Source organism: Budorcas taxicolor, chromosome 8 (assembly GCF_023091745.1).
Source record: "Budorcas taxicolor isolate Tak-1 chromosome 8, Takin1.1, whole genome shotgun sequence".
NCBI lineage: Eukaryota > Metazoa > Chordata > Mammalia > Artiodactyla > Bovidae > Budorcas > Budorcas taxicolor.
The window spans coordinates 60879801-60896733 of record NC_068917.1 but is presented as its reverse complement, the minus strand read 5'-3'; the positions used below and the strand labels follow the sequence as shown (position 1 = coordinate 60896733).

Genomic DNA, 16933 nt, shown 5'->3' with positions numbered 1-16933 from the left:
AACTGTCCTTCAATATCCCCCAGTGGCAGAGTCGGATACTTTCCCACTGTCCCACAACACTGCCATGCCTTCTGCTGGCCTGTGGTTTCCAAGAGCTCCCCTTTGGGGCTCTTCATTCAGGCTAGTTCTCTGATAGTGAGACCCCATATTACAAAAAGATCCACTTCTTAGTTTCTCCATCAGAATCCCTATCTCCATAGTGACCTTTTCTCATACCAGGGAGAAGTTAATTAGCTCAAATAAATAAATTTCTAATGGTGGAATTATGATCCTTGCAGCAAGCTTAAGGGGAAGTGGAAATTCTCTGAGGACTACTCAGTTCTTTACCAATCATGCTGTATAATCACTTAATACAGCTACACAGGAGGCTTCAGGGATTATGCCAGTTCTGTATCTATTAACTTTTGATGATGGTCCACTTACTTAAACTCTCTAAACAGCTTCCTCATCAACAAAATGGGTCTTAAAATAGCTTTCCTATGGAGTATTTGTGAGAATTAGTGATTACGTTCCAAAAAAATCATCCAGTATTGTGCTTAGCCCAGAGACAATTCTATATAACCCTATGTAAATTATGTGATGCAAAAAAGGATGCTCATCTTCTTCTGTGTATGAGTATGGGATGGGGAAGCAATGTGATGAAAGGTAAGAAGCATCTATCCAGAACAAAACTGACTTGCATTTATGACCTGGTTATATTTTACTACTGTGTAGTCTTTGACAAGTTCTTTAATTACTCAGTTCTGGCTTCCATATTTATTGAAGTTGAACAACTACTCCTACCTTTCAAGGTTGCTGCAAGGTTTAAATATAGCGATGAATGTGGGTATAGAGCTTAACATAGCAACTGGCTTAGAGTAGACCTTTCATATTAGTGCTTGTTGCTACCACTAGTATTTATTATTTTTATTGTCATCATTATATAAATGGTGGTTATTTCTTGATGGGGCTGACCTAGCAAAACCTAGATGTTTGTTTTTATTTTGTTTTGTTTGCTGTGCCAAGTGGCTTGCAGGATCTTAGTTCCCTGACCAGGGATCAAACCTAGGTCTCAGCAGTAAAAGCACTGAGTTCTAACCACTGGACCACCAGGGAATTCCCAGATGAACACAGTTTAGAACTATAGATTCTGATCTACCTGAGGGTAATTTTTGCATCCAGTTTTGTACTGTCTTCCACCATTATTGCTCAATAAACTATTCTGAATTAAATCAAATCTGGACAACACACAGAACTGCTTTCTTCCATTTTTTAGTTGCTGGGATTTGGAAAATTAGGTATGAAAAACACCGTTTCTCAAGTACTAGCTTCTAATACTCATAAACCTCTAACACTATAGCTAAGACAGATATGTTTTTTAAAAGTATGCTGTGTATTCTTACAGAAAAGACTTTTATTTTTCATTTTATTGCAATATAATTGACACATTAGTTTTAGGTATGCAATATAATGATTTAATATATGTATATATTGAAAAGTATACATTACAAAGTAAAATAAGTCTAGTTAACATCCATCACCACCCATGATGACAAATTTTTTTACCTCTGATGAGAACTTTTAAGACCTACTCTCAGCAACTTTCAAATATAAAATACAGTATTATTGACTACAGACACCATGTAGTTTATCCTATCTCCAGGATTCATTTATTTTCTAACTGAAAGTTTGGGCCCTTTGACCACCTTAACACATTTCACACATACCCACCCCCTCCTATTTTTCCTTTGAAAGTCACAATTTGCTGCAGCATTCTTAAGGAACTTCCTCTCATCCATCATAACACATAGAGGAACTGAAAGTCAAGAAGTCTTTGTACCCGAAAGCTCTGAACAACAGATTAAGTTATCCTACCCCCTTGGCTATTCTATCTTTTAGAAATAAACTTTTGCTTAAAAAAAAAGAGGACAAGTTTCATGAGCTTCAGACCACATCCCTGCTTCACTCCACCTCCAACTCACCCAGCCCAAGTACACAAAATGACTCAATTCAACAAATATTTATTAAGTAACTACTCTGTGCCAGGTGCTGTTCTAGGCACTGACTACAATAAGAACAAGTACTGGTTCAAACTTACATTCTTTTTTCTTCGCAGTCATTTTTCTTCACATCCAGAATATCCTGGGGATTGTCATCTGACACACCAAGTTGGCCAACTTGCCTCAGGTCATAAATAATCCTCAGGAACTGGCTCTTTAATGTCCTTGTAGTTACTAGGTGACCATGCCAGTGCCGTCCATCTAGGATTTGGATTAGTCTTCTGTCCATGGAATTCTTATATCCCTAAAAGAGTAAACGGGACTCCTAGCTCTCCCTAAGGAATCGTTTTTCTCTCAGGACTCAAAATCAGACTTTCAGCACTTTGAATTTTTGTTACCAGGCTCCAGTCTCCAACCAAGACATCAATGCTGCCGCTGTATCCCCATTTAGTCAGTGTACAGGCCTTTTCCATCAGCTCATTCATTCTAGTCATGGTTCCCAGACTCCATGTCTCTGGTTGCCATGAAAGGTTGATAATGATTCAAGAATTAAAGTCTGAAATGAGGACAGCCCCCAGAGACTATTCTTCCCAAATAAAATTCAAGTCAGGTCTCTAAAACTCCGTTGTCTTCAGGGATCAGGCAGGTAAAGTAAATATATAAAGCTATTTATGTGTAACAGAGTAGGGAGAGATGAGGTCTATGGTAAAACAGATAAGGCATACAAATTCCAATTTAAAAAAGAAAGCTGAGCAGGCCACTAGCCTTCTGTCCTTAAGCCTCTGCAGCCCTTAAGGACAGAATGGCAGCTTCTCAAGCTTTATAGCTCACACACATAGCACACTACCTGAACTTAGTAGGTGCTTGAATTGATGACTCACATAAACAAATAAAGCTAAGTGAGAAAGCTGAAACAGACAATTTAGATTGTAACCTCACAGTATGGGTAAATCTCACTCATCTGAGTTTCTTTGTTCTCAAAACTCTGTCTCTGAGACATTTCCAAACCTATAATAATTCCTAAATTAGTTTTTCTAAAGGATTTCATTTTCATTAGGACTTCATATAGATAGATATATAGATAATCAATGGATAGATAAATAATATGTTTTCTTTAAAATGACTCAGAATGCTGTATATTTTAAAAATCAATATCAACTCTTCTAATGTAGCAATAAACTGCATGAAGTGAGGAAAACAGAAAATAAATGAAGGTAGCAGAGGAAAACATATAAGCAACCTGAGTCATGGGCTCACTTTACGGATGAAGTTGTTTCAGTCCAAATTGTCCTCAGGCATCAAACTTTCTCCTTTCACTCTTCTCTAGCAGTGGAGATGGAGGAATATGGTAAAGACAGGATTTGGACAATAGAAGATAAAAGGCATATGAGTATTTCAGGCTCACCAAATTCCCTGATTCTGCTGATGCACTCCTTCTGGTGGTAATCCAGGAAAGACAGCACTATTTTGTATTCCATGTGGCCCTATCAACTCAGTGTTTTGGGATGATGGCATGTGACTTAGGGTCTTCTTTCAGTCCTATAAGGACAGGCCAAACTACTCACAGAAGCTGCTAGAATCCACTGTTGTCATGACTCTGCCCCGTCCCTTAGCTGCACCACATCCTTTTTCTTCTTGCTCAGTTCTTCCAGTCTTCTCTGGAGACTTACCACCCCTGATCCTGGACTCCAGTGGATCAGAGTGACCAGCTCCTGAACTGTTGTCTTTTCTCCCTAGTTTGCAGCACATGTGCATATTAATAGTCCTGAGTTCTCAGTAATTTGTCAGTGGTCTGATACCAGAACTGCATTAGTTTCTTATGTCTGCTGTTAAAAACAAAACAATAAGGCAACAATTATAGTACTCGTGTAAACATGGCAGCCGGAAATGCCGGAAATGCATTGTCTTTGGTTCTGGTGGCAGAAGTCTAAAATTAGTATCACTTGCCCCAAATCAAGATGTTGGTAGAACCACATTCCCTCTGCAGGTTCTAGGGCAGAATCCATTTCTTGCCTCTTCTAGTTTCTGGTGGCTGCTGGCATTCCATGGCTTGTGAGTATATCACTCTAATCTCTGCTTCTGTGGTCACACTGCCTCACCCTCTTCTGTCTGTATAATTTCCCTCTGCCAATTGCTCATAAGGACACATGTGATGGCATTTAGGACCCACACAAATATTCAGGATAATCTCATATCAAGATCCTTAACTTTATCACATTCACAAAAATTCTTTTCCGAAATAACATTTACAGTATACAGAGATTAGGAGGTGGATACCTTTGGGGGGGGGGGGGGGGGGGGAAGGAGGTATGTTTAGCCTGTTGTAAGAACTTTCTCCGGTAATGTGATTCCATGAGCAGCCCAACCTCAAACCAAAATTATTATTCAACCTCAAACCAAAAGTATTGTTCACTAGCAAGTTAGGGTATCATTCTACTTGAATACCTGTGACTAAATATCACAATGATCCTAGGCATAAAAGTATATTAATCTAAGACATCTCCCAATTATAAAGGTCTGTCATGTTTCATGCCTGCTTCTTCTTTGTGTGTTTTTTCACAGATGTTCAAATAAACAGCAATATGCATTCCTTTCCTCACTGCAATAATCCATTATACTTTTCCCATTCCCCCTTTCCTCTCTGGCATCCAAAATGGAGCTGATAAGAAATTAACAGGGTCTATGGGCTTATTCCTAAATCTGGCTTTGCTATCCCTCCTGAAGTAAGGCTCTATGACTCATAAAAGCAGATCTATGCACATGCCTGCCACCTCCTTCGCTCCAAAGATTTAAACAGGGCAGAACTCAGGCCCAGATGGAGTCATATCTCTCTTAAGAAAGTAAACTCTCAGCTTTCCTAGAGATGAAAACAGTGGCTTCTCCACCTTCCATCCTGAGAAAGTCCTCATGGGGAGACCCTTACTGTGCTCATGTTTGTTCAGGTGGCTTGATACTCATCACAAGACATTCTTTCCCAAGCAGCCTCGAAGGACAGACTCCTGCTTCTGTAAAATATGTGGATTGAGTTTCTTTGAATGAAAAGGCACTGCATATTCAACCCACTTAGGCGAACTCATAAGCCTTCTACTTTGGGGAGTGTTATAAGAACCAGCCAAAGGATGCCACCCAAGCGTAACCAGAAAAGTGGTTTCTCACTTGAATCCAAATAAGATTTTGGCTCTTTTGGGGGTGGATTTATGTTTCTTACAACTACAGCATTTGGGACGGACGAAGCTTCTTATGCCAAGAAACAAAGAGCTTGCTCTGTACTCTTTATCAGTTTTCATATGAGTTTTGCAATTCTCCTCATACTGTGCCAAGAATATAAAAATTACCCCTGGCTTTGTAAAAATCTGTTGCTTTCGGGAAATGTTCTTTTCTGACCAGTATGAACATCTCAGTTCCTGACTAAAACAGAGGAAAATTAAAGTGATATGTTTTTCTAATCCTAATTATTTTTTAAAGACATTCTTACAGTAGAAATTGTTAAATTTGTTCAAAATCTAAAAATAGCCTCATGAAAGCCTAGAACACTTTACAGATGTGCTATCATCCATACTTCAAAGAAGGGTTAATGAAGAACTAAAATGCCCAAATCCTTAAGTAACAGAATGGTGTTTTTTTACATAGAGAATACCTTTTATTTTTACTTTTTCAGGGAGGGTATGGAAGAAAGTGTTTCAGGCCAAGACTACATTGGAGCTTGAGCCTAGCAGGCAGCAAGTTGTAAATGAGACTGAGCACGGATGTGGTTAGCTGTCTGCTGTAGAGACTCCATCAGCTGAAGAACAAAGCTTGTCCTCTATGAATTGAGGAAACAATTATTCTTTCTGTTGTTTCCAAACTTGCTGCTGCATCACAACCATCAGAATAAATAATCAATAACTCCATAAATATTTGTTAGGCTACTGGAGGAGCTATTGGGGTGAAATTCTGGTTTTCAAAAGTTGATCAGAACTCGAAATTTCTTCCTTTGCTCTGTTTGGCTCTGACAAGATTTGAAGTCTAGTTTCTTGACTGATGGCTTTAACTTTGACCTCAGGTTTTAGAAAAGGCAGAGGAACCAGAGATCAAATTGCCAACATCTGCTGGATCATGGAACAAGCAACAGAGTTCCAGAAAAACATCTATTTCTGCTTTATTGACTATGCAAAAGCCTTTGACTGTGTGGATCACAAGAAACTGTGGAAAATCCTGAAAGAGATGGGAATACCAGACCACCTGACCTGCCTCTTGAGAAACCTATATGCAGGTCAGGAAGCACCAGTTAGAACTGGACATGGAACAACAGACTGGTTCCAAATAGGAAAAGGAGTACATCAAGGCTGTATGTATATTGCCACCCTGCTTATTCAACTTCTATGCAGAGTACACCATGAGAAACTCTGGGCTGGAAGAAGCACAAGCTGGAATCAAGATTGCTGGGAGAAATATCAATAACCTCAGATATGAAGATGATACCACCCTATGGCAGAAATGAAGAAGAACTAAAAAGCCTCTCGATGAAAGTGAAAGAGGAGAGTGAAAGAGTTGGCTTAAAGCTCAACATTCAGAAAATGAAGATCATGGCATCTGGTCCCATCACTTCATGGGAAATAAATGGGGAAACAGTGGAAACAGTGTCAGACTTTATTTTTCTGGGCTCCAAAATCACTGCAGATGGTGATTGCAGCCATGAAATTAAAAGACACTTACTCCTTGGAAGGAAATTTATGACCAACCTAGATAGCATATTGAAAAGCAGAGACATTACTTTGCCGACTAAGGTCCGTCTAGTCAAGGCTATGGTTTTTCCAGTGGTCATGTATGGATGTGAGAGTTGGACTGTGAAGAAAGGTGAGCACCAAAGAATTGATGCTTTTGAACTGTGGTGTTGGTGAAGACTCTTGCGAGTCCCTTGGACTGCAAGGAGATCCAACCAGTCCATTCTGAAGGAGATCAGTCCTGAGTGTTCACTGGAGGGACTGATGCTGAAGCTGAAACTCCAGTACTTTGGCCACCTCATGCAAAGAGTTGACTCATTGGAAAAGACCCTGATGTTAGGAGGGATTGGGGGCAGGAGGAGAAGGGGACGACAGAGGATCAGATGGCTGGATGGCATCACCAAGTCGATGGATATGAGTTTAAGTAAACTCCGGGAGTTGGTGATGGACAAGGAGGCCTGGTGTGCTGCAATTCATGGGGTCTCAAAGAGTGGGACACGACTGAGTGACTGAACTGAACTGAAACTTCTCTCAAATACTGTATTGTTTTCACAACACTTGCTTTCCTTATATTTGAAAAATGTGTGCATGTTTGCATATGTATGTATTTTTCTTCAGTTATTTTTGTTTGGGATAGTGAACTAAGAGGAAAGAGATGATCATGTGACATTCAAGGAAAGTCTGCTGACATTCTTTGTTTCTAAATGTCCTGATACTCTATACTTTGCTGTTTACATTCTACCTAAACAGAACTCTCATAGCACTCTGCACATATCTTCCTTATGCCCTCAATTTTCCCCAACTCTATCTCCTTACCATTGAAAAAAATCATTCACCATTCAGCTTAGAACACTACATCTTCTAGGAAAAATTATCTAATCCTAAACCCTTCTCCAGAGAAGGCAATGGCACCCCACTCCAGTACTCTTGCTTGGAAAATCCCATGGACGGAAGGGCCTGGTAGGCTGCAGTCCATGGGGTCGCTAAGAGTCGGGCACGACTGAGCGACTTCACTTTCGCTTTTCACTTTCATGCATTGGAGAAGGAAATGGCAACCCACTCCAGTGTTCTTGCCTGGAGAATCCCAGGGGCAGAGGAGCCTAGTGGGCTGCCATCTATGGGGTCACACAGAGTTGGACACGACTGAAGCGACTTAGCAGCAGCAGCAGCACCCCCCCTCTCACTGACACAAGCAGGCTGGGTGCCTCTCTTTTGCACTACCATGGAAATATTTGTACCACTCTAATACCAAACTAAGTGCACTATGCTGTAAACATAGGTTGACTTGTTTGGCTTTCCCATTAAAGAGCATCATATCCCCAGTGTCTGGCAAAGAGCTGATACTCAGTAAGTGCTCCTTAAACCACTGCATTTAAAATATTTTTTTCTTACCCATTCTTAAGAATTTAAAGATGGACCCTAAAAGTTTAAAGATGATGTTCATCAGTAACATGTCTTTATAGCCCAAGGTGTAAAAGAATTTCTTTTTTTCTACGCTAGGCTAGAGACAAATGTTCATCTTCAGTTATAGAGAGGGCAATTCCTATAGCTAAGATGACCTGAATGTTGATTTCTACAGGCTGTGCCTCTGGCACTTCTGAAAGAAACATTGTTCTTAAACTGACTGAAAGGATTGAGGGTTTCACTGAACCATGATGCAGGCTTCCTTGGCTAGACTGTTGAATGTTTGCTTGCCACCAGAGTTTAGTCTTCAGAATAAAGCAAGATTAAAACAAAATGAACTCATAATTGCTTCCCTAGCAGATTTTGTTGTCCACATGCGATTATGCACAGGATAACCAATTTTCCCAGAGCCATAATCAATGGTCCCAAACTCCTCATCCTAGACTGATGAATACAAATCAAGAATTCAAATATCTTTTTTCCTAAGAGCTAATCCTTTTCAATGAGATGTTCACAGACTTACATTATTAATGTAGAAGGAAGGAAGAGGGAGAGTGAAAGAGAAAGAAAGAAAGAAAGAAAAGAAAGGAGGGAGGGAGGAAGAAAGGAAGGAAGAAGAATTAATTCTCAAGGAACTCAAGGATGCATGACTGAAAAGGAAACAAAATTTTCATGTTTAAATATTCTTAATTGAGGTCCTGCTGGAAGTAAAATGTGTATACATTGCTAATTCCAATGGACATCATCTGGCTTTCATTTAATAAAATGATCTTTCAGGGTTCTAAAGATAAGACATGAGAAGCTATCACTGAGCTTTCAAAAGTGTACAATGACTTGATTTTAAATCAGATGAAGATTTTCATTTCAGATCAAACCAGTAAAAATCTGGAGAGAGGCCAGAAAAGAAAAGTAACAAAGCTCAAACATATGAGCAGAAGTAATTAATCACAAAGTTGAGATCCAGAAAGAACAGTGAAAAGTCATTTGCCTCTGTCAATAGTCTCCAGTCAAACTCTTTTTAACCCCCTCTGAGGTAAATGTGTATACCAGTGGTTCCCAGGCATGAACCACAAACCTCTGGGTGGCAAGGCTCAGAATTATTAAGAGAAGTCAAAGAAGCCACATGAGCAACAGATGTTAACTGGGGCTGACTAAACAATATGTCTCACACAAATAGAAAACACCATTTTAAAATTACATTTAGATACTGATTTCAAAGCATTACTGATCATAGAAATTCTCTTTCCTTAGGTGGTTTTCCAAACAGACACTAATGGCAACATTACACTCAGGGTTGGGCACCGGGGAAAATGATGTGTGAATTTCTTTAAATTTACTTTTATAAAAGGATAATATCCATACATGTGATTTTTTACATTATAACATTAGAAATTTTTGTTCTACACATTTTTATCAACAATCCAGAAAACATTTGCACGTTCTACATATTCACTTGGAGAAGGCAATGGCACCCCACTCCAGTACTCTTGCCTGGAAAATCCCATGGATGGAGGAGCCTGGTGGGCTGCAGTCCATGGGGTCGCTAAGAGTCGGATGCGACTGAGCGACTTCCCTTTCACTTTTCGCTTTCATGCATTGAAGGAAATGGCAACCCACTCCAGTGTTCTTGCCTGGAGAATCGCAGGGACGGGGGATTCCAGTGCTTCTTAATCCTCATAGTTTAGCACAACCTGAAAGAATCTAATCTAAATCTTTCCTGCTTCAATTTTACCTGAGCTTAATATTTTATTCCTTTCTGAAGTTACAAGATGCTTACTATAGCTCTTCATATAGCCAATGACTGTCATCAGCTATTTCACACACCTATTCTTGAGGCTAAATAACCCAAATAGAGTTGTATCTCAATATCTATATTGCTATTCTTTAGAATACCACAGCCCAATATACTTTCTGCAATGATGGAAATGTTCTATATCTATGTTGTCCAAATACAGTAGAAACCAGTCACATGTGACAACTGATCATTTAAAATTTAGCCAATGAGAGTGAGGAACTGAATTTTTAAATTTTAATTAATTTATATTCAAATTTAAATAAACACATGTCTCTAGAGGCTAGCATATATATGATACAGCTCAGACAGCATTAATTTCCTAATTGTCTAATTTCATTATAGTATCCCCAGAATGCAGAAAATAGCCCAATGAGGACCTAGTTGATTCTAAAAGCTGAGTTATTCTATTTTACACATAGCAGCACCATGATGCCAGTGCAATGACATGGGAGCATATTAGCTTTACAAACAAAGATGAATAAAATATAAACATTACCCTAGCCTAATATAAAAAGGCCTGGATAAAAGAGTGTGGCTCCAGAAAAAGTTAGCTATGTTCTTGGAAAATAATATATCCAAAGGCCTCAGAAGTTCACGTTTATAGGCAAAGACTGCCATTAACTGTATCTTAAATGTCTTAATTTGGTAATAATCAGCTTTGTTGCCTAGTATCAGGAAGGGATATTTGATACTTAGCTCTTTTTTCTTACATACTTATTCAAAAATAGTACAGAATTTATCTTCTTGAGATTCTTTTTCTTTCTTTAAGTGAATTAATCTGAATGGATTCCTCACTGAGTTGCCCAAAGACTGACCACTGTGGAGTTTCATTCAGCTAATAAATGCTCTTATGTTGACACTAAATCATTAAAAATCTCATTGCCAACTAGGTATGAACCACTTAATGGTAATCTAATTTAAACCATATTTTTCCAGGAATTAAGACATGGAACCAAATCTGTAATTTATTTTAATAGAAATGGCTTAGCTCTTTTAAAGTTTCTTGAAGAACACTCTAAGATGATATGAGATCCACTCCCCAAACTAAAATAGCTTAAACATACCATATTTCATACTAATCATCAAGGAGATAATTAGTTTTATTTTATTTCTCTTTTATTTCCCTTTTTTTTCTTGTCCAGTAATGTCACATTCCTTCAGTTTATACTGATGCATCTTGTGATGTATGATGAGTGAATTTGATCGTATGATAATACCTGAATTTCTTAGTTTTTTTGGTTCCTTAAAATTCTGTTGTTAAAACATACTAAGATTTAATATCTATACATTGTTTCCAGCCCCTGAAAGGCATTAATATTCTCCTATATTAAATAGACCTTATCTTGAAACACTTAAGAGTACCCCCTTTATTAACTTTATGAAAGAAATAACAATATTATGACGTGGTACTCAAACTTCCATTCATATTATCTAAACTCCATTCTCACTTTTTTTGTTTTTTGAAATCAATAAAACAGTGGAAATATCATTAAAATTTTACTGCATTGAATAATAACTCTAAAATGTTCTACTTTCAAGATATAAATTTTACAGACTACTAGTAACTAACATTTGCTTAGCACTTTAAGGGTGGCAAAATCTCAGTCGGTCTTCACACGATCCCAAGTGCTCTCACTGTCAATTTTCATAATGCAAAACTGCAGTTTAGCAGTCAGTTAGCTTCTCTAAGAAAACACGTAAATTAAGATCTAGAGCAATACTTTGCATGTTGTGTCCAATGGATCTTGGTTTACTATACAAGAGGAAACAATGAATACCACACACTCTTCTCATAAACTCAAAAAGCACATTATTATATTTAAAGCTTAGATAAGCCCTGTACTTTATTTTTTAAAAATCTGTTTAACTGTTTTAATCCAAACATTTCCCAAATCCATGCAGCCAGAGAGGTTTGTTTGTTTGTTTTTTAATTTTTTAACAAAACCATTTATCATTTTACAGAATACACTTTGGAAAAAATACTGAGCCAAGAAAACATCAAAAATGATCAAAAATTAGGTGACCAAAAAAACTCCCCATGTAACAGTTCAGTTCAGTTCAGTTCAGTCACACAATCATGTCCAACTCTTTACAACTTCATGGACTGTAGCACTCCAGGCCTCTCTGTCCATCACCAACTCCCGGAACTTACTCAAACTCATGTCCATCATGTCGGTGATGCCATCCAACCATCTCATCCTCTGTCATCCACTTCTTCTCCTTCCTTCAATCTTTCCCAGCATCAGGGTCTTTTCCAAAGGGTCAGGTTCTTCACATCAGGTGGCCAAAATATTGGAGTTTCAGCTTCAGCATCAGTGCTTCCAATGTATACTCAGGACTGATTTCCTTTAGGATGGACTGGTTGGATCTCCTTGCAGTCCAAGGGACTCTCAAGAGTCTTCTCCAACACCACAGTTCAAAAGCATCAATTCTTTGGTGCTCAGCTTTCTTTATAGTCCAACTCTCACATTCATATATGACTACTGGAAAAACCACAGCTTTGACTAGATGGACCTTTGTTGGCAAAGTAATGCCTCTGCTGTTTAATATGCTGCCTAGGTTAGTCATAGCATTTCTTCCAAGGAGCAAGCATATTTAATTTCATGTCTGCAGTCACCATCTGCAGTAATTTTGGAGCCCAAGAAAATAAAGCCTGCCACTTTTTTCACTGTTTCCCCACCTATTTGCCATGAAGAGATGGGACCAGATGCCATGATCTTAGTTTTCTGAATGTTGAGTTTTAAGCCAACTTTTTCACTCTCCTCTTTCACTTTCATCAAGAAGCTCTTCAGTTCTTCACTTTCTGCGATAAGGGTGGTATCATCTGCATGTCTGGAGTTATTGATATTTCTCCCACCAATCTTGATGGTAGCTTATGCTTCATCCAGCCCGGCATTTCACATGATGTACTCTGCATATAAGTTAAATAAGTAGGGTGACAATATATAGCCTTGACGTACTCCTTTCCCAATTTGGAACCAGTCTGTTGTTCCATGTCCGGTTCTAACTGTTGATTCTTGACCTGCATACAGATTTCTCAGGAGGCAGGTAAGGTGGTCGGGTAGTCCCATCTCTTTCAGAATTTTCCAGTTTGTTATGATCCACACAGTCAAAGCTTTGGCATAGTCAATGAAGCAGAAGTAAATGTTTTTCTGGAACTCTTTTGCTTTTTTGATGATCCATCGGATGTTGGCAATATGATCTCTAGTTCCTCTGCCTTTTCAATCCAGCTTGAATATCTGAAAGTTCATGGTTCACGTACTGTTGAAGCCTGGCTTGGAGGATTTTGAGCATTACTTTGCTAGCGTAACACTCCATGTAACCCACTCTCTAAATATTCTCCTCCCTAAATGCCCTCTTCTCTAAAAACCCAGAGTTACTATGTCTGTGTTGTACCTGTGGCCAGAGTGTAAGGGTAAAACTGTAGCTGTCTTAATGCTTAACCAAGAAGCATTACAATATGTGTTTGTTCCTAAAGTGAAAGTTGCTCAGTCATGTCTGACTCTTTGTGACCCCATGGACTTTATAGTCCATGGAATTCTTCAGGTCAGAATACTGGCGTGCATAGCATTTCCCTTCTCCAGGGGATCTTCCCAAACCAGGAATCAAACTGAGGTCTCCCTCAAGCAGGCATATTCTTTACCAGCTAAGCCACAAGGGAACCCCAAATACTGGCATAGGTAGCCTATCCCTTCTCCAGAGCTTCTTCCTGACCCAGGAACTGAACCAGGGTCTCCTGCATTGCAGGCAGATTCTTTACTAACTGAGCTACCAGGGAAGCCCTTGTTCCTAAAGATGAAGGCCAAAAGCTAACATGGGGTTATAATTACGTAAGTAATGTCTCCCATCTTGCATACTGGTCTGGCAGATCTTCTCCTTAAGTCTGCATTGCCAAAGGTCCAGGCATTTTTTAAGCCTAGAGAGCTGAACGCCTCTAATGTCCCTAGGAGTTTCTCATAAGGAAAGACTTTGCTTCAAGGAGAACCAACAGACATCTCACTTCTTCTAGGCCCTCAGCCTTGTACTTTCCCCACCCTTTCATTAACTTCATAAATTGGTCCAATTAGTATACTTGTCATAAAAGATAAACTCAGTAATAAAGTTTAAGATAAACTCAAGACGTCACTTTCTAAATCAGAAATACAAAAAAAAAAAAAAAAAAGTAACAGAGAGCCAACAAATGTCACATCCTTTCAAGAGAAGCTTTTAAGAAAAGCAAGGTGAAGGGCAGCTGGGGTAATCTGGAAGCTGGCCCAGAATGCTTATGCTTAAGAACAGGCATATCCTAAAGGGAATGACTATCACCACCAATTAGAGAAACACTCCAGCCTTGCCCTCACCCACTTCATCTCAACTTCAATTTTTTTTTTCTCTTCATGAGTAGAATTGTATCAGGAGAAGTAAAACCTTTGAATCTGCCAGAAACATTTCATCAGGGCAGTCTTTGCAGTCAGCAAGAGACTACCTAAATCTTGCTTTCCATTTGTGGTATTAGCACCTTTGTTTCATGGGGTCAGCCTTTGCCCCTGCTGACCTCTCTTCCTGACAGGCCCCTCCTGCGTGTCCCTGAATTTCCCTGCATTCAGAAACTTTGTTCATTGTTTGAGGCCTGGTTCAGTTCCCAGTTAAAATTAGTCTTTCCCTCCTCTGTCTCCCTCCCCTGTATCTATAAGCCCCACTTTTCTCTGGAAAGCAGAATAAAGGGCTGGACCAGTTGAGTGGTCCCCAAAACAATAATCCATAAAGGGAGTTTACACTGGAATAAAACGGTACCATGGTAGCACATGAATTGATCTTGCTCATCAAAGCTGATGATACACTTGAACAACAAAAAAATTCTGGCTGGTAATAATCCTCTCTCAGCTAAATAAATGTTTTAAAAAATATTTTTTAAACGTGTTTTAAGGACATCAAATTACTAGATTTCCTATGATTCCCAACTGGCCTGGTCTGGGTCTGTTTTGTTACAGTCCAACCACAATGTAATTAGTTGCATATCTGCCTGTGTCATTTTTATATGTGTATTCCCCAGAATTTAAGCACAATGCTTTGCACATATTAGGTGTTAAATAAAAGTCTGGTAGACTGAATGAACTGGTAGTCTTTCTCCCTTCCAATTGTAGGCTATGTCCTAAAAGAAACTGGAAAAAAAGGCTAGAAATTTCCTCTATTACACCAAGCTATTTAGTTACCTTAACTCTCCAAAGGCTTGAAAAAAGCCAAAAAGCAAACTGAGAGATAAACCAGTTCCCTTTATATGCCTGATTTGTGTCTACCTAAGAGACACTGCTATGTGGGAGAAGGAAGTAGAGAGAGGTCATTTAACAGAGTTGATGAAATGCACAGCTTTCCTATTCCTCCCATGTTGAATATTGACTAAATGGTTTCTTTATTTGTTTTATAATTTTCTAAACCATTACACACACTCACACCCAATGCCAATACAAATAATTTCATTTGTTCACTTTTGAGGTTTGCCACCAGACTCTTTACCTCCATTAACACAGGGAAATGGAAGGTGAATAGCCAACATAATAAATTGGTCTAGAAGCCAAATCATCCATCTGGTTATTTCTTCCAGCATTCTTACTCTGTTGCCACCTCACCATACATAAACATCCATATACACATACACACCCAGATGAAACCATGACATGAAATAAATTCATCTCAATTACACAGAAAAATTCATTTCTGTTAGGCTTCTTATAATATGTTCTTTGAACTTGGCCAGACCTAAATTCTATCTCATCTATAAAACAGAATTAATTCTTGTCTTATTCCTTTATCCTCCAAAGTTTTTGAGGTTCAAGAGGGCTTGTATGTGTGAGCTTTAAGTCAAAAACCCAATATAAAAAAATTATTGTTAATTTTTACCTCCAAAAATTCATCAGAATCACAGTAATAAACCAGCTGCTTAACTGAAGTAAAAGAAGCAAGCAAACAAACAAACCAAACACTATAACTTATTAAAATATTTAGCTGTAAATACCCAACTCAAGCATCACCTTGTCTGGAGATCCATCCCTGACTCTCCACCCCATATCACTCCTTCTTCTGACAAAACATACTTGTTCCTACTGGTGTTGCCTCCGCATCATGTAGCTACTCGTTTGTTGCACATACACCAGGGAATATAATTATTTGTTTGTCTGTCACTTCATCAGACTGCAAGCTCATTAAGGGCTGGAGCAATATACTGTAAACACAACCCTGACTTCGCTGTGACCAGAACATAAATCCTCCTGCAGGTATGTTAGAAGGTGAGAGGAATAGAAAACCTCCTGACTTGCACTCTTATCTCAGCCCTGCACCTCACCAATGCCATGATCTTGGACAAATCCCTTTTCTTCTATGACATAGCAACATCAGACTAAATCAAGTTTGCCAACTGCTGCCCCACAGGCCCAGTGCAGCCCCCAGACATGGTTTTTACCCTGCATGGTTTTGGCATCCATAGTGTTAAAAAGAAACTTCAATTACTTATGAACATTCAGATACAGAAAGTATCACATGGGATTAGAATTTTCAGCTTCTCTTTAAAATGATATGACCTCACAGCACTGGGTTGTAACTCCCTAAAGCAAAAGCTGGTGGAGCTGGCTGGTGGCTTGCTAAGACAGACTAGGAGCTGTCTATGCCACCACAGACCCTATTACTTACTATTTACTCTTGGCCCAGCCACTTATTTAAATTACTTGCCTCAATCTTTACATTCATTTGATTGGAGTTTTCTCAGTGCGTGTTAGCTCTTATAACACCATTCTTGGGGTCTAGGAATCCTCTCCCAGGCAGACACACAAGCACATGCACGTTTCTTACCAGGGAGACAAGAAGCTCTGAGATCTTCATACTACAGCTATCATACTACTCTCCAGCCTACCTTTAGGCTGATGTCCCTTGGCAATTAATGAATGAAAGGAAGCGACATCAAACAGAGGAAAAAAACAGGAAGTCAGAGGAAGAGAGGGAAGCTTTAGCTACAAATAGTGCTACCAGAGGTATCATGATACCATGTGAGGAAGATGAGATAGTTTTACAGAGTCAGATTT

The 16933-nt window shown here is 39.0% G+C and overlaps 1 non-coding gene across 1 annotated transcript; it reads right to left on the bottom strand.

Annotated features, from left to right (window-relative positions):
• Positions 1 to 1023: 1023 nt before the first annotated feature.
• Positions 1024 to 1095, bottom strand: TRNAK-UUU (transfer RNA lysine (anticodon UUU)). Its single transcript has one exon. It is a non-coding gene; the product is annotated as a tRNA-Lys (tRNA).
• Positions 1096 to 16933: the final 15838 nt, after the last annotated feature.